The sequence below is a fragment of the Gopherus flavomarginatus genome, chromosome 5, assembly GCF_025201925.1.
Source record: "Gopherus flavomarginatus isolate rGopFla2 chromosome 5, rGopFla2.mat.asm, whole genome shotgun sequence".
Lineage (NCBI taxonomy): Eukaryota > Metazoa > Chordata > Testudines > Testudinidae > Gopherus > Gopherus flavomarginatus.
The window spans coordinates 18,596,702-18,615,329 of record NC_066621.1 but is presented as its reverse complement, the minus strand read 5'-3'; the positions used below and the strand labels follow the sequence as shown (position 1 = coordinate 18,615,329).

The 18,628-nt window shown below is 50.0% G+C and overlaps 1 protein-coding gene across 3 annotated transcripts in view; it reads left to right on the top strand.

The window, feature by feature from the left end:
- GRM4 (glutamate metabotropic receptor 4) overlaps positions 1 to 18,628 on the top strand; it is a 230,659-nt gene that overhangs the window by 156,116 nt on the left and 55,915 nt on the right. The window lies entirely within an intron of this gene.

Genomic DNA, 18,628 nt, shown 5'->3' with positions numbered 1-18,628 from the left:
GGTGTTGTAGATCACGATTAGGGTGCCCTAGCAGATCTGGGCAGGAACCAAGGATGTGACTAGTGAGGGGGTACTTCTGGTCAGGATTAGGGTACATGGGGAGGACTGCCTGGGAGCTAGGGACTGGAGAAGCTGGCATGTATTATACGGGTTGTAATCCATGTGCATTGGCAGAGGAGGGTGGAAGGTGTGAGGCTGGAATAGCAGGGAGGGCTGCTGGTCAGGACTGAGCTACATTGGCAGGGCAGTGGGGGCTGAGGACAGACATAGCAGGGCTTGTGGCTGGGCAGGACTGGGACACGTTGTCTGCTGGATGGGGAAGCTGTGGAATCCCTCATCTCCCATGAGCGGTAAAATAGCATCGATTGCACTTATCTAACCACCTCCCTAAAGCTCCTTTTGCAGATCCCCTCTCCTCCTGGGGGGCGCCTTTCTGCTCTCTCCTCAGGGTCTCCTTCCCGCCAAACAGCCCTTCTCTTAGGCATTAATTTCCCTTTGCACAAATTCTTCCTCTTATCTGCTCGTAAATTTCTGTTAAACAACCAGATTCATCTGCACAGTTCCTTGCCAAATTGTTGGCATCATCTTTTTTTATTCCCTTGAGAAAACTCGTTGAAAATAGTTTATTAAAAAATGCATTCAGACAGGTTAGAGAGTTGTGCTGGGTAGGGTGGCAGTGCCATGGAAATGTCCCTCCAGCCCGCTAGATGATAGTATGAATGTCTTGAATATTTTCTACTTGGAGCGGCTTTAAAAATGTTTCTTTTTGGTTTCCTCTTCCAGCCTCTTAGATCTGCCTGGTTCTGCTCCTCATTGGTTTGGAGCTGCCCTTGATTCTCCTCTGAAATGGGAGCTGACAGCCAGGAATCTCTCTTAGCCCCCTTTGCTCCTGTTCAGTGTTTAATGCTTTACCCGCAGCTGGGAATGCCACAGTGTGAGTTGCATCCTGTCTTTCAACTAGGCCATGCATCGAAAACTGCCCAGGCAAGCAACCCAGATCAGACAGACATGGGGCCCTTTCAGAAGCTGTCAATTTGACAGTGCATTGGGTGCGACTGTGAGCAGTCTCACACTCATAGGCACCTATGCATGGCGCTCACGGTCTCCATGCACACAGATATCCTGTAACTTCCATGTGCCACACACAGATCTGCTGTAACCCCTGCACAAATCACACTCCTCTGCATGTATGTGAGCACACACTCATCCATGCTTTAACACAGACACACACTCAGATGTTTGCACGTGCGCTCATTTGCATGTACCCTCACACCCACTGAAATGTGCGTGCCACCTTTCTCACTCCATTTCTCTCTTTTTCTCATCATCTTTGCATCCCCTCTTCCTCCACCACCTAGAGCCAATGAGGTGCCTGGCAGTTTTCTGGGAGCACAGACCCACCACAATTCAGTGTGTGTCCGTCCTGCGAACAAAAGGCACATTCTTAAACCACGTTGGCTAACACCGCAGTTAAAACAGCAGTGAAGACTCAGCAACTCGGCATTTAACTTGGGTTAGCATCTCAAGTTCAACCCCAGACTTAGCTAGGGGATGTCTACACTGCGTCTTGACAGCGAGGTCGATGAAGTCGTGGCAATGGGGCTGGCGCTAGCGTGCTAACATTAGCAGTATGGATATTGCAGCTCAGGCTCTGAAACCCTTCTAAGCCCCTAGGCTCGAGAGCCCAAGCTGCAATGGGTGACTGGGTGATCCCTCCTTCTGCCTGTGAATGGCTGTGATTGCTTGTAAGTCCTTTGGTGTAAGCAGCTAATTTCCTGTATGATTCACCCAATGGGGTCGTGCTTTGAGCGATAGCACTGTGTTGACCATTCACATTCTGGCAGCATGTTAATCTGTAAGCACATTGCAAAGGGGACGGGAGATGGGGCAGGGAATATTTCACCCCCGTGCTGGAATTTGGTTTAGTGATGCTTCTGCGACTGTTTGGTGGAACAAGCTGCGAGCTCTCTGCACAGATGCTGCTGGACAAAGGGCAGTACTGTGATTTATTTGAGCACACGCATTTATAATGTGCCCATTGCCGCAGGGCCAGAGCTAAAAGCCGCCCTCGCAACTGGCACTGTCTAGTTCGACAGCCGCCTTGATAGAGAAAACAAGGGCTGAATGGAGCACGGAGCCTGTACTCCTGCCTAGAGATGAGTCTGCACTGAGGCATATGGCTTCAGCAAGTAGGCAAGCATCCTCTGCTGGACTGGCTGCTTTCTCTGCTGGTGTCAACCGGTGCAGCGCCACAGGGTTCATCCCTTCACAACAGCCGAGTATGAGCCCACTCGCTGTACGTCTGCTGGCCCTGCCTTTCCCCATCCCTCTCTCTCTCACACTCAGTGCTGCATGGGTCTGATTTCCATTTACACCCAGGCCCCTTGATGCCGCTCCAGCAGCACAAAGGGGCCTTAAATCTGGTATAAATTACTTTACGCTCTCTCCAAGTGCCCTTCACACTGCCAGGGGGTATGTGAAGGAGCCTGGGGGCCGCTGAGAATCACAGCCACCTTGTCCGCCTACGCTCTGTGGCCCCAAGCAATGATCTCGCCCTCTGTCCAATGTACCTTCAAACTGGCTTCCAGCCACACGCCTGCCCTCACTCTCGAGCCCTAAGATTGCCCTGCACTGGGTTTGCATTAATGCTTCCTCTCGGGTCAGATCCACAGCTGGTGTAAACCGGCCGTGGTGAGAGAATTGCACTGATTCACACCGGCTGAGGATATGGCCCCATGCCGGGGGCTGCTTTGCTTGCTGCAGATTCTGGCATTCAGGTAGTGCACCCACTCTAGCTCCCTGCCCCATGGCAAGTGCTTTGAACAGCAGCTGCAATGGAGCATCTGGCAAGGAGCAGGAGCTGGTCTGACAGCCTTGAGATAAAGGGCTTCAGTCACTTTCTGTGCCCCTGGCTCCAGGACTCGGTATCATCTACATGGCAGCCAGTGTCTCCGGGGTTTCCTTTTTCCCCCTCTAACAACAACTTTTCACTGCATTTCCCTGTGAGGCTAAGTAGTGTTATGGAGTGAAATATTTTAATTGGTGCTGGAGGCAAAAGGTGGCGAGCACCAGGGAATCCGTCATTTTGCATCCATGTTTGTGCGTGGCCACATCTCAGGAAAGTCACAGAGGGACTTGCTGGTTAGAGGCAACATCCCCTCTTGGCAGTCTGGCCCTGGCCTACAGCTGATGGGTTTGGGAAGGAGGATTCAAGTGCCCTCTGCCCAATTGATCATGTTTGGCTGTTGAGGGTTAAAGGAGAGGTAGATTTCTAAGATATTTATCTAACTCTGTCATCTTCATATCTGAGCATTTCACAGTCTTTAATGTGTTTATCCTCCCTACACCCCTGTGAGGCAGGGTGGGGCTGCTATCCCCAGGGCACAGATGAGAAACTGAGACACAGAAAGGCTAAGTGATTGGCTCGAGGTCATGCTTGGAAGGAGTCTGTGGTAGAGAAGGGAGCTGAACTTGGGACTGTTCAGTACCAGGCTAGCCCCTGACTGCTTGGAGCCCAGCACACAATGGGATTGATGTTCCTAAGTCACTTAGGCACTTTAGAAAATGTTACTTTCCATGCTTCCATTTCCTCTGCTGCAGACAGAATCAGGATAACGTGTCCTCCCTGGCTGGCAGGGGGAATGTGTCAGCGTGGTATAGAATAGAGGCAGACATGGTCCCTGCCCATGAGTAGTCTGAAGCCTAGTCTAAATGTTGGTATCTGGTTATGCGCTGCCCTGGTGTGGACTGCAGGCCCATGGGCATTACAGGGGAGTCCAAATGCATCTGTTGCTTGTTCGGTATGAGCCTGCTGTCCCCTCTGTGCTGTGAGGATGGGGCTCTCGATGGGCCCAGGAAGCCCCAGCAGAATGGAAGCCAAGGGAGCTCCTTGCAACACTAGGAGGCAAGGTGTGTGTTTGCATGGCTTCTCCTCTCCCTTGCGCTGGTGTAAAGCAGGAGTGACTCCAGCGTGAAAGCGACACGGTGGCGAATCAAGCCCCATCGTCTTTTGGAGCTGGGCTGTTCCACCAGTGACGTGTGTCCCAACCTAGGTCCTGACCTGTCCCTGACCACAAGGGACCCTGGCACTCAGCCACCACCCTGACCTCCCCTTCTTACCTGACCATCTGCATTTTTAGCCTGGGCCAGCTAGGGATGAAAGCAGTAAACAAGGCAAATAGGGAATCTGTCTTGGTGACAGCCCTGCGGTTGAGGTGATGGTTGGAGGCTCAAGGAGGTGACATGTTTACTGAAGGATTGGAGAGATTTACTGCTTGCCTGGTGCTGGGGGAAGACATAACTGCTGGGCTCTCAGACTGAGACAAGGAGAGATTTCAGGACATATGCTAGCTCACCTATGAGCCCCAAAGGGAAACCACCTTAACCCTTGGAGTGCCATGCCACATGGGAACCCAGCAGGGCAGGGACGTGGGTCTGTCTCTACTAGTCTGTGCTGGGTGGTGCTGAAAATGATTTGCAGGGAAGTGTGGAATTCTGGAAAATTCATGGTTTTGCCCACAGCCATTTTATGATCCAGAGACGTTGCTTTTGGGGTTGGGGGGGAGGGGGGTTGGCAAGGCAGCAGGTGTTGCACCAAAGCGCACCAAGGTTAGAATTTCTGCATGTTTCAAGGTGCAAATGGATCTTCATTTCAGTGAAATCCTGACAGTTTTTTAACTGAGTAACAACGTGCCTTTTCTCCCAACCTGTGTCTTGACTGCTTACACTGTCAGGCCTTCGATGCAGGGTCTGTACAATGCTCAGCACAGGGGGCCCAGATCTCAGTGGAGGCATGCAGGAGCTACCATAATACCTACAGTAGTAGTAATTACTGAAAAACCCTGGGTTATCAGTAGCTTTTCTTTCTTTTTCTGGGGTGGGTGTGTCTTTATAGGCCTCTCGGAGACTCCCGGTAATACCACTTATTCCTTCCAATCTCATCCTATCTCAGGCCAGTTGCCCTGTCCCCTTTTGAACTCATTTGCACTTCGGCTGAGCAAGCTGCAGGGGCGCTACAGAACAACCGGCATTGTCCCTGGTCAGCCTGCTCCCAACCTCCATTCTGCCTCCTATGCAAAGGGTCTGGTTCAGTAAATTCCTGGCTGATAGGCCAGAAGGGACCACTGTGATCACCTGGTTTGGCCATCTGCATAGCACAGGTAGTGTAGATCTTTTAGAAAAACATCCAATCTTGATTTTAAAATCTCCAATGATGATGGATCCTCCACAACCATTGGTACATTGCTCCACTGGTTAATTACCCTCCCTGTTAAAAATGTGCACCTTATCTCCAGGCTGAATTTGTATCGCTTCTGTTTCCAGTGGTTGGATCAGGTTAGATCTTTCGCTGCTCGATCTGGAAAGCCCATTATCAAATATTTGTTCCCCACCTAGGTACTCTGAGAATGCGATGAAGTCACCCCTTAACCTCCTTGAGTCTAGCACCATAAGGCAGGTTTGCTAATCCTTTAATCAGTCTTGTGGCTCTTCTCTGAGCCGTCTCCAGTTTTTCAACATCCTTCTTGAACTGTCGCTATCCCAGCAGTGGTCACCCCAGTGCCAAATGCAGAGGTAAAATAACCTCTGTACTTCTCTGAAGATGCCCCTGTTCGTGATTCCCAGGATCACATTAACCTGTTTAGACACAGCAACACACGGGGAGCTCGTCTTCAGCTGATTATGCACCATAACCCCTAAGTCTTTTTCAGAGTCACCGCTTCCCAGGAGAGAGTCCCCCATCTTGTGAGAATGGCCCACAGTTTCTGTTCCTAGACCCGTGACCTGACATTTGGCTGTATTGAAAAACATGTTTGTTTGTTTGCACCCAGTTTACCGAAATAACCTTTGTTTTGCTCTGTCTGCATCCGGAAGGGTGATGCCCCCCCTCAGCCTAGCTGCAGCTGGTGACTCTGACATCTCTTTCCCCTCCTAGGAGGCAGGAATTGAGGGAGGCCCAGGACTTTGACGTCTCTGCAAAGGCAGCAGGGGCATGTAAAAGACGCCAAGTGTGAAATGAGTTGAGATGAAATTGAGCTAGCCCCACCTGGCTCGCGGGATCCACTCTCTGGAACAGCTACTGAGTTGTTTTTCATCAGCTTATTTTTGCCTGCACCACAGACTGTGCTTTCAGCTCTCTGGGTCTGTACAGGATGCATGCATCGTCTGCATCTGTGCATTATGAGTGTATCAAGGTGGTTTGCAAAGATCATCTCAAACACCAGAAGTGCTCTTCTCCAGGGACTGTGTGTTTGGGCTTGTTCTAAATTTAGCAGGAGTATCGCACAGCACCTTCGTCTGGCGAGAGTTGCAATGTAAGAGGCACTGGTTAGGGTGTCGGACTGGACATCAGGACATCTGGTGTCTATTCCTGATCAGGGAGGAAGTGGTGAGAGCAGGCAGCAGGGACTCATGTGTCCTAGGGTCTATTCCAGGCTTTGGCAGGGACTATTGTCTAGGAATGAGCAGGGGGCTGGGACTCAGGATTCCTGGGTTCTATCCCAGGCTCCGCATGTCCCACTGATAGCAACGTGCACTACTGACATCTCCTGGTGGATATAGTGCCAGTGCGGCTTCACTTGGACCGTGCCCCATGTGTGAGATGTCCCTGAGCTAGCGAGATGGAGGTGTGATGTCATGCGGGCAAGTCCTGAGATGTGCACTGCTGGCTGTCCTGAGGGACGCGTGAAAGCCAGATGTTCACCTTTTGTCCTACGCTCCATGGGCCAGGTATTCAGAAGAGCTCGGAGCCAGCACCCACCAGGTCCAGTGCTCTGCTCCTTAATGCATCTGGGCAATAAATGAATAGCAGGTTTGGGGGCTGTGTCATCCAGCGGGAAAGGGGTTCTGGGCCCTGACACTGTAAATCGGCTTTTCTGAATAGGTTTCCAAAGAGTGAAACCCAATGAAGGGAAAGGGAAGGTGGGGAATCCCTTGATGCGGCCACAAACAATGGAGCTGAGCCATGCTGAGCCCCTTGCACCTCCTTTTGACTTCAGTGAGAACAGAAGGTACTTAGTATTCCCTAGGATCAAGCCCTTTGTGGACATGTCCAAGGTGATGAATCTCCATGGCTCTGCATAGTTGCTCTCCCAGTGCTTGCATCATGCCTCCTGGGGAGGAAAGCCATGGCCACCCCCCAGTAGTAAATTCCCCTTGCTCCCCCCGCCCCCCATGACCTGACAGGCGTGTGGTGTGTCTTTCCCCAGGTACCATGAACAATGACGTGTTTGTGGAGTTAAATTAGATGTGCAGCCCCCTGTCAAACCTGAGGTTATGACACATTCGTGACAAGGGCTGCAGAAGGAACCATGTGTCCTTATTTCCTGTCAAAGGCGCTTGGCTGAGCTGCATCAGAGCCACTAGAGTAGATGCTGCATTTGACTCCTTGCCTCATGCCACGTGTTGCCATTCACGCCTGTGGGAACCAGAATGATAGAAATGACCACACATGGGGCAAGGCATTGGGAAACCAGGCCCCTACATCTGGGGCACGTGCATGGAACTCTTTAAGAAAATCACCCCACTCCCACGCTGGTTGGACCTTTTTCCTTTTTATTTATTTGTATTCCAGTAGCACCTACAGGTTCCAATCAGGGATCTAGGTCCTTTTGTGCTGTGTTGTAGCCTGCAGGGGACCAGGAAGCAGAGGGAGGGAAAAGTTTGGTTAAGGCAGCAGGAAGTCGGTCTGTGTGCACATGGCTAGGAAGATTAAGCTGCAGGTGGTGTAGCTCCGGATATAGAAATACAGATCTGGTTTGGTTTAATAGACCTGTTCTCACCCAACATGCAGTACATGAAGCATGGTGGTAGAGGGACATCAAGCTTTAAGAAGACAAACCTTGCCCTGAAGAGTTTATAGGCTGTGTTAATGACAAAACGCAAAAGGTAAAGGAAATAAATTGTGGTGAAGGATTGTCTCTTTCCCCTATACCCTGTGTCCTTTCTATCTCACCATCTCTCCTGCCTCCATCTCGTCGTCTCTCCTTCCCGTTGTCTCTTCCCCTTAGCAGTGCTTGTGTTATCTGCATACACTAATATTTGCATAGTGTCAGTGCCTTCATGAAATGCAAAACCTGGGCATGACCTTAAGGAACACTTCAGCTGTATTGGCTCCGGAGATCCTCCAGCACCGGGAAGCGACCCACTGGTTGCATTGTCAGTTGCCACAAGCTGCTGAACTCTTCATCTTAATAATAATGTAGCATTACATGTGGTATTTTAAGGGCACAGTATCAACGGAGGCAGTTAAAATCCTGAGCCATGACAGATATCCTAGAGATCGTCTTTAAATTATCTGAATCTCTCCGCAAATAAATTGTCTCCAGGATGATTGTTTACCAGATAAACAGAGAGGGGAAATAATAGCGCTTATAGCTGGCAATAAATAATCTGGATGCCTGGAGCTAGTTGGTCTCGCTTCCCAGGGTTATGCAAATGTTTCCTTTGGAGTTGTTCTGTTTGGGGTTTATGCTCCTGGGTTTTCCCTTAGGTTTGAGCAAACCCTCAATCTCCCAGTGAAACTCTCTCGAGACTGCTGTTTCAATTGCTCTTCCATCAAAATCCTATAGCTCTATGGCCAGGTTCTCAGCTGGTGGAAATCAGGCAGCTCTGTTGACTTCAGTAGATTGATGCTGATTTACATCAGCTGGGGATTTGGCCCAATCAGGGACGGCTCTAGATATTTTGCCACCCCAAGCAGGGCGGCATGCCGCGGGGGACGCTCTGCCGGTTGCCGGGAGGGCGGTAGGCAGCTCTGGTGGACCTCCCGCAGGCACGCCTTCGGGAGTTCCACCAGAGCCGCCTGCTGCCCTCCTGGCAGAACGCCCCCCGTGGCATGCCGCCCCAAGCACGTGCTTGGCATGCTGGGGCCTGGAGCTGCCCCTGGGCCCAATCTACCCCAACTTCATTGCTCTTGCTTGGGGAATAAGGCACTAATGCAGGAAAGCACGTACATTGTGTATAAGCATGTTCCCAAACAGAAGTGTTTTCCTGAATTGGGATCTAAGTCATGGCAGATCCTTGGCTATACTAAACATTGTTTTGCTCCTTCTCTAACCCCTTCTTTCTGATGAAATGAAGCCTTGCAACATTCCTGTTAAGCAGGTATTCTACCCATTTTATGAATAGGGAAACTGAGGCACAGAGACTGCAAGCTCTTTGGGGCCAGGGCTGTCTTTTTGTTCTGTGTTTGTACATCACCTAGTACAACTGGGTCTTGGGGTTTTACGCACTATGGTAATAGAAACAAATTGTAATAGTAAAAGTGACTTGGCCAAGGTTTTGCAATGAGTGGCAAAGCTGGGAATAGAACCCAGGAGTTCTGATTCTTAGCCTTGCACTCAGACTGTTAGACTGAACTTCCACCTGCTATTAAAATAATTAGATTTTGGCCCCATTGGTTCACATGAGCAGGAGCTTTCAGTCTGTCTCAGCAGACAAGCCTCTGAAAATGGCATTTCTGTCATCATCTGTCTCGGGCGGGGGTTAACCGGGAAAATGGGCTGATGATCAAAACATAATGACAAGCCACAACAGTCAGAATGTCAGCAAGCTACTTCAACCATATTCACCATGACCAGAAAAGACTCCATCTACAGTGATATGCTTTCCCTTCGGGGAAAAAAAAGTAAAAAAAAATAACATCTCTTCCTGATCTGAACCAATAGAGTGAGAATTTTATGGCTCCAAGGAAACCAAGTGCCCCAAAGTTCATTACATGTAGGGCCAGATTTTCAAGAGAGCTCAGCTCCAATTAGGCACCAAAATAAATGTTCAGATTTCCAGGTAGGGTGAACAGGTGACCGATTTTATAGAGACAGTCCCGATTTTGGGGTCTTTTTCTTATATAGGTTCCTATTACCTCCCACCCCATCCTGATTTTTCACACTTGCTGTCTGGCCGTCCTGTTTCCAGGAGAGCCCTGCATCATGTTGTCTGGAGTGTCTCATGAGTGAGAATACCAGCTTCAGGGCAGACTGTTAGGAAGCAGGGCACAAACCCCAAACTGGTTGTGAGTTCTATACTTAAATGTCACCAGCCAAGTAACACATGTAAACTCCTCAGGCACTATAGCAATCTTAACGTGGGGTCACAGACAGTGCCCTTGGGTACTCCGATCTATCTGGCCACCGAGGCAAGCTCAACTCTGGGATATATGGTCACTCTACACCAAAGATCACAAAATATTCAGGTTGCTCCCAGTCCCAAAGGGTTAGTCATTTATCCCACGTCAATTTGTGCCTTAGATCTCTCATCAAAGACAACGTTTGTAGCCAATCCTATAGTAAACTAAGGATTTAGTAACTAAGACACCATCAGATCAGGATTAAACAAAGACTGAATGGTTAGCCAACTACAAAAGCAGTTTCTCCTCCCTTGGTGTTCACACCTCAACTGCTAGAAGAGGGCCTCATCCTCCCTGGTTGAACTAACCTCATTATCTCTAAACTGATTCTTGCTTGCATATTTATACCTGCCTCTGGAAATTTCCATTACATGCATCCAATGAAGTGGGTATTCACCCATGAAAGCTTATGCTCTAATTCATTTGTTAGTCTATAAGGTGCCACAGGACTCTTTGTCGCTTTTAACTAAGAAGAGTTATTTACAAGGTTAAAACAGGTAACCATACACACACAAATGTGTTACAGTCTTAGGTTTCAGATAGTGATAGAGCCGCTGAAATATGCCAGGGCTATAAATCCTCTAGGGCTAACCCAGGTTAATCTCTTGCTTGGGTTTAGGAATATTTGCCCCTTAGAATTCAAATGGCATAAAAAGACCCTAATTCCTTCAGGTCAGGGTCCCTAGAGTCCAAGCTGATGGGACAAGTGCTTTGACTCGTCCCCCTCTTCATGGGTGTGCTGGGAGCAATCAACGGAGTCCTTGGCTTACAATGGATTCAATAGGCCTTCCTGATGGGCTGGAGAAAACCCCTCCTCATGGGTGCAACCCAGTATTTTGCACTCTGTGATGTTTCCTTCTGGACTGGATTTACAGTTACAGAACAGATGCTTAAGTATTACCTTGCAGCATGGGTTTCAGATAGTGTAAGTAAATTAATGCATGCAGCAACTTACAAGCAAAAGTCTAAAGACTAAACATTGTTACCATTGTAATATCTATTTTAGCAAAGCTCCCACACAGGTGAGTCAGACTGGTTCCAGCTATGCACTTGAGAGTGTTTGCTTGCGGCCTAAGCCGCATAAGCTGGCACCTGGTCTACCAGCCTGACACCTTGCCCATTGGGTGCTGAGCTCTGTAGAACATCTGCCCACCCATGTCCCAGTGGGAGTTGCAGAGCTGTTTAGAAAAGGTGGCCCTGATTGTGAGGGCCAAACCCTTGAAAAAAATGCCCGGTAGAGAATTTGGCCCCTGGTGTGTTGGCAGGCATCCTTGGGAAGTGTTAAATAGGGTGTGTGCAATGAGAGACAAGCCTTCTGCTATCAGAGCATCCTATGGACTGGAAATGTATGTTCAGCTGAGACAGACAGAGAGGAGTTGGGGAGAGGTTTCCTAATCGATAAATGAAGAGAAAATGTTGCTGTGTTAAAATACACTTAAGCATGCCCCCCCATCCTCCAGGGGTGTGACAACCCCTGCTGTTTGTAGTTTTCTTTGTCCATTGGAATGGTTTTTTGAAACGAAATTCTTTTCCTCTTGTCTTTCCCTTTCTCTTTTCTTTTTTCCCCTTTTCCTTTCCTTTTTTTTTCTTTTTTTTTAGGGGTTTATGATTATCTCAACCTTGAAAATTCATTTCAATTACAGTTTACAACCTGCAAACAAAGGCTGCGGTCTCCGTAGTAACGGTAGCTGCTGCGCTTTGATGGGTGCGAATCCTCTGTGAGTCAGTTCCCCCAATTGTCACTCCTGCCTCTTCTTGTCTGGCTCATTGTGCCCCAGGACACAATTAGGATGTCTTCAAATGGTGTGTGTGGTGTTATCACTGTGATGTGTTGGTGAATTTACTTCCTCTAATAGCAACAGGATATGAGTGCCCTTATTGCTTCACATAGCCACCGGTTCCAGCGGTTGCGTCCTGCCTCTCACCATTCTCATTCCAGCAACGCCCCTGCTCCCATAAAGGGCGAGAGAAATCCTGCATGTCATACAGTCCTCCTCTTGTCCCTCTGTGACCCATCCCACAGCCTACGCTCACTTGGAACACCTAAGGCAGTGGTTCTCAGCCGTTCATAAACTGAGACTCCTCTCCAGTCTAGCTAAGATCTAGTGGGGACCCTTCTCCTCTCTCACTGGTGGTAGTCAAGACACCTCTCCCATCTCGTCAGGCTCTAGCCAGGACCTGTCTCCCACAGCCCCACATTCCCCATGGAAGCAGGGGCTACAGATGCTCTGTCTTTGAACTGGCGGTGGCTCCTAGCGCTCCTCTCTTACTCTGCCACTCAGTGTGGCCCACACAGACGGGCCAAAGAGGCTCCTTGCCTGCCGCTGCCTCTTGAATAATTCACAGGCTCATCAGTACAGGAAAGAGGTGGTGTGGGGAGCGCTGTTGTAACGAGACCTGCAGAGGAACTGACAATGGGGTCTGAGGAGCAGAAGAAGGGCAGTAATGGGGATCTTGAGGGGAGACAGGAGGGTGTGTGGCGGGGGGGGCGGGCGGCGTTCAGAACCCCAATCCAAGCAGACAGCTCCAGGCCAGAAGGGTTTTCCCAGTGGCCACTGGCTATTTTATTATTTATTTATTTATTTATTTATTTTACTAGACAGCTAATTAATGAACTTACTTTTGCAAGGTTGAATGTTAATGCTGCCTTGAAATTGGGCTGGGGATCCTCCACACAGCTGTGAAGCGGCTAGGATCAGGCATACTGATGGATGCTGAATATTAATGTGGATGGAGGGGGGATTTTTTGGGGGCTGATCTTCTTCGTGGTCTTTTGCCTTTCTGTTTTTGTTCCTCCCTGGTCTCCTGCTGATGTGGTGGTGGTGGTGTTTTTTTTCCTCCGCAGCATATATTAGGCAGGCGAACATATGTGAGGATTTGTCCTGGGCACCTCTTGCTTAAGTGGATAAGTCAGATGAGGCTGGCTTGGAGGGAATGGAGAGATCCCTGGCTGGGGATCTGGGCTTCTGCACTAGTTCTGTCATTGCGGGCAAGTTGCTTTCTAAAGGGGCTGCTCATGCCTCCATTGTTTTAGATGCGGGACGTGATGTACCTGGAGTCTGGGTTGCGGAGGTGCTGAGTGCCCATGACTCTGCCTGAAGTCAGTGGGGGTGGCAGGGGCTCAGCAGCTCTGGAAATTCAGGCTCAAGCTGGCCTCCCACTAGGAAATTGTTTCACTGCTGCCAGCTACTGTGGTCCCCTGCTGAATTGCTAGTGCACATAGGAAACTTTGAAAGGAAGGGGAAACTGAGTCCTAGGGCAGGACTCTCTGCTCCACTAAGGCTACTTTGTGCTACATGGCCCAGTCAGTGAAGAGCTGTCTCTGTGCAGGGAAACTCTCCACCAGGAGAAAGATGCCTCTGGCTGGAAGAGGCCAGGATTGAAGTAGCTTTGAGCTTCTCCATGGCCAGTGCGTCTGACCCGCTCCATGTAGCACCTCTTGCTGGGAGAGGCAGGACAGGAATAGATGTCAGCACCCCACAACCGGTGCTCCTGCACAATTTTCTACAGGATCATCTGAAGGAGACGCAGAGACTGTAGTATGTGGATGCCTCCCCTTTGGCTGGTGACCATTCATTATTCTCCGTGGCGACTCTCACGCCAGGGGAGGTGGTGATACAGAAGCCGCCGGTGGTCTGGAGCATCATCAGTTCAGCTCTCAAAAGAAGCATAGGGAGTGATTTTGATTAACTCCAGCAGAAAGCCAGTGCTGGGGATGTGATCGGAATTGCTGCTAATCCTTTCTTAAGCATCGCTTGAGAAGATAGCTACGGCTGCTCTCGGAGGGGTGCCCAGCTTGATGCATAGCATACTTGAAAATTAATTATCAGACCGGTGGAACGATGCACGACCCGGCTATTATAATCAGCAGGGTCACATTGACTTCGCCGTCCTAATCTACTGAGAACTTCAGAGTGAATTATTGTACTCTAGTCTGGAACATGCCATTGCAAAACTCTGTTCGCTGATCTGCATTTTTCTCTCCCCGCACAACCTCATTTCCTGTTGGAAAACATTTAAGTCCAGATGAAAGGTGCTGGGCTGACAGTCCCGGAGATGTCCACTTATCTACAGCACAAGCTGCAATGGAAGCAGCAGGAGAGCACCCTGGCTAATGTAGCTCAACCTTGACCGGAGGGAGCCCTGCAAGTGATGAGAAGGGAATTCAGTCCTTGTGCTCTGTGCTCAGGCTGCCAACGAGCGAGCCAGTTAGTGCTGGGAGAGCGAACAGCATGGGTGATTTGTAATGGGATCCAGAGCCTTTCACGAGTGCACAAGGCCGCTGTTCAGATCAGGACCTCGTTGTCCTAGGCACCGTACTCACATAGTCCTTGCACACAAGAGTTTGTCATCTAAAAAGCCAAGGCTGAATTCTTATCCCCATTATATAGATGGGGAAAGAGATTAAGTGACTTGCCCAAAGTCAGCAGGATGTCTGGGAGCTGGGGTCTTGAACCTGTATGTCCTGAGTTCTAAGCAACTGCCTTAACTGCACCATTATATTAGTGACTGAAAAGTGGGAAATGGACAGATCATGCGCATTCCACAGGCTCAGAATCACGTGATAACATATGCATGCTCGGTCTTTCTTGAGAGTGTAGTGACAATGCCTGTATCTTGTTTGCCGTGTCACGTGGTGATATTTGCATACACTGCCCCACATGATCATGTACAAAGACAATGCAAGTAGCATGTGCTCATTGTCATGTGAGAGCATAGGGGACAATGCACATATGACGTGCTCAGTTTTATCTGATGGTGTAGTGCACATATCACGTGTTCAATGTCACCTGATGACGGGACAGTGCACATGTGACATGCTTAGTGTCCTGTGGTGGCATAACATGCGTTAGCTGAAAGACAGCAGCCCCACATAGCCAGGCCCTGGGGGAACAACCCCTGGGGCTTAGCTTTGGAGTAAAGTCTATTACACCCTTTCTTTAATGGTTAATTATCTTGGCAAGAGAGAGTGGCTTGTCTGCCTGGTGAGAGATGAATGCGTGGAAGGACCCTATGCTGAAGGAGAAGATTAATAGCCCTTGTCAATAACGTGGAAGAAGTGAAACCCATCAAGTTATCCTATGAGTAATCTCCATGTACTACACAAGCATATGGATAACTTCGAAGAATGGGCTATAAGTTTACCTCCTTGATGCAATCTTATCTTATTGGTCAGTTCGCTATCCATTTGTTTCAGCGCTTCGTTAGCCCAGCACACGTCCGCGCTCTCATTCCGAGGTGAAGGTGGAGAGAGAGGCGTGGAAAGGGGGACACCGGCTTACATCACTCTTACGACTCTCTCTTCCCTTCTGCTTGCCTGGGCAGGCCGCTTACATTCTAGGTGGTGGAAGAGATGCCACATGTTACCTCCAGGGATGCGCACACCATGCTGTCTCTCACTTCTGCTCTGCCTGGCTTCTGGCCCTTTAATCTCAATGGAGCATTGCAGACACTGGGTTATGTGGCTATTTATGTACAGAGAAAAGCAGAACAGAAATGTCTGCCCTGGCGGCAGAGGAGTGGGAAACTCAGAGCGTAGATGGTTCAGGAGCAATGATGTGTTGGGGTATCGCAGAGTGGGAGAAGTGAAGGAGGAAGGATGTGAATAAAGGGAGGCAATCCCTAGGACTACCCATTGCTGGGACCTAAACAGGATGCATTGAAGCCTCAGCCCTCAACGAGACCTCCCGGGGAACCATGAATTATGCTGTGTGCCAAAGGTCTAGCTACTCAGAAAGCATGTAGTTCTACATTTCTGTGATTCTAGGTGGGTTGGCCTGCAGGTACAGTACCCTGGTGTCCTCCATTGTCTGCACTGTCTGAAGTGGTGCGAGGAGTCCCAAAGGCAGCTACAAATAACCAAATGCGGCTCCCCTACTGCTGGCTTTTCTCCCAACTGTCATGCGTGGGGGCTCCGTGAGCAGTCAGAAGACACTGAATGGCAGCGAATGGTGCTGGCTGGCCACCATGGGCAATGGGGCAGGTGGCATCCAGTGCTGTGCATGATGTCCTGGGAAGAGATGCCCTTTTGGGGAAGGGGCTAGGGCAGAGCGACAGGAGGTTCTGGGTTCAGGCTCGCTGGGAAGGTGATTGAGGACTGGCCCCTTTGTTCCATTTGTGATCAGAACTTTGGTAGCTGAATGATTAAAGCCCAGCTGATTTGGGCTTTGTCGCAAAGATGGCATTGGCTCAGCTGCACAGAGGCGATTCTGGTTCCAAGCAAGAGGAGCACGCTTGCACACTGTCTCTTTCCCTCTGCTGGCTGGTCACACAGAGGACAACAGCCTACTACTGTTACCAGCTAACAAAACTACTCCTCTAGCTCAGGTGACCCAGGCCTTCTCCTTTGGTGATGAATGTACCAAGTTCAAATCCAGTTGACGAACTGGCCTCTGGGCTATTGTGCAAGCCTGAGATTGAGTCTCCATCTCCTCCTCTCTTCCCCATCCATCTCCTTCTTATTGCTCTCTCTGCTCTCTCCTGTTCCTCCAGCCCAAGTCCCCACCCAGCCTGGGCATGTGGGACGCCCAGCACAAACACTCTGCTTGGGGAGTGTACATGGTGCCCCTGCTGGAAGGGGCTGGGAAAATACTTGCAGGGTATGCATGTCAGCACCGCTCCCAGGTGTAAGACAGAATTTCACTGCAGCACTCCCTTCTCTCTCTCTGTGCTACCTTTGTCTCACCTCCTCCGATGACCAAACCCAGCCATCTCCTTATGTCCTTAGCCGTGGCTTAGGTGTGGCTCGGCCATCAGACATGCTGTGCTGTCTCCACTCGTCTCAGACATGCCAAGAGACAGGGAGAACAGATGGGAGGCGAGAGCATCATGGCCTGAAGCATGGCAAAGACCAGGGCCAGCCAGTCTCGGCATGGGACAGGTGCCTTTTAATCACATGCTGCGCTGGCGTCCAGCTCTGCAGAGGGATGCGTCGTGTTCTGGGCTCTTAGGCTCATGTTTCATAGAATCATAGAAGATTAGGATTGGAAGAGACCTCAGGAGGTCATCTAGTCCAATCCCCTGCTTGAAGCAGAGCCATTCCCCAACTAAATCATCTCAGCCAGGGCTTTGTCAAACCTGACCTTAAAAACCTCTAAGGAAGGAGATTCCACCACTTCCCTAGGTAACCCATTTCAGTGCTTCACCACCCTCCTAGTGAAATAGTGTTTCCTAATATCCAACCTAGACCTCTCTCACTGCAACTTGAGACCATTTTCCTTGTTCTGTCATCTGCCACCACTGAGAACAGCCTACATCAGTCCTACATCAGTCCCCCCTTCAGGTAGTTGAAGGCTGCTATCAAATCCCCCCTCTCTTCTCTTCTGCAGACTAAACAAGCAGTGTTCCTTTCTCAGTGATCCTTTTCTCTCCAGGGCTTGATGCCTAGGGGGACTGCTTCATACCCACCCAGAGAAGCTTTTGTGCTGCTTACGCTCTTCGTGTTCCCATCCCCCCAGGGCTTTGATATGCGCGAAGCCTGGTGGCGAGGTGGCGGCTGCCAGAACCAGCTGGATGGACTGGCTTTGAACCCAGTTCCTTGTTGGTGTCGCTTTGTGGGGGCAGAGGGGATGTTTCACTTCAGTTCCTGTCCCCTGGGGTCTGCCCTGAATTTTCTTTGCATTCATGGTTCAGAAGAGCTGATAACTTCCAATTTTACGTGCGTTTTTCCCTCAGGGGCTCCGTATGAGGCATGTGAATGCAGCGGAATCTTGATTCCAAACCCTGCTAGAAAAGAGAGATAAGCCTAACCTGTAACCACAGATTTCCCCCATCCGATCAGATCAGGAGCTTCGCTTGGCTGCTCTGGCCCACTCCTAACCAGAAAGGTCATGACTTCCCATGAAGCGTCTCTAAGCTTAGGGTTGTGTTTCTAGGCTTTTAACCATTGCCTCTCTAGGGGACTCCCTTCCAGGCCAGCCTCTGGAGAAATCAAACCTGGCATTGCCCCATTGCTTAGCTGTGGCTAGAGTCACTGGGGCTCCTGCCTGGCACGTCTTGGGGTCTTTTGGCAGGTTCCTAGCACAACTGGGTGAGGTAGGGAAGACAGAGTAGCGTGGGAAATCCAGTAGGTAGTGCAGGAGGGATTCCTCATGGTGCAGCTTCTCCCTCGTCCCTTTTGCTGGGTGCTGTGGGGAGCTGGGAACTTGCTGCCAGTGCTGCTCGGAAATGGGGAGGAGCAGAGACCCTTCATCGCCCATGGCTACACCATGGCATGGGGCGTGACGGAAGCGCATCTCAAGGCACTGGAGGCTTCTGAACCTTTGGCTGCAAATTCTAATCTACAGTTGCAATCTCCTGAGGCGTGCACCTCGCTGGGTTGGGTACTGAGTGGCCTGGGGACATTTTACCCTTGTGCAGGGACTGCCACATGTAGCCTGATTCCTAGAGCCCCCCAGTGGTAGAGGAGAGACGTAGTGAATATAAAGGGGATTCTTGACTCAGGTGGCTGGAGTCGGACAGACTCTGTGGTTCTCTCTGGCTCTCTAAGTCCCAGCCTGTGCTGCC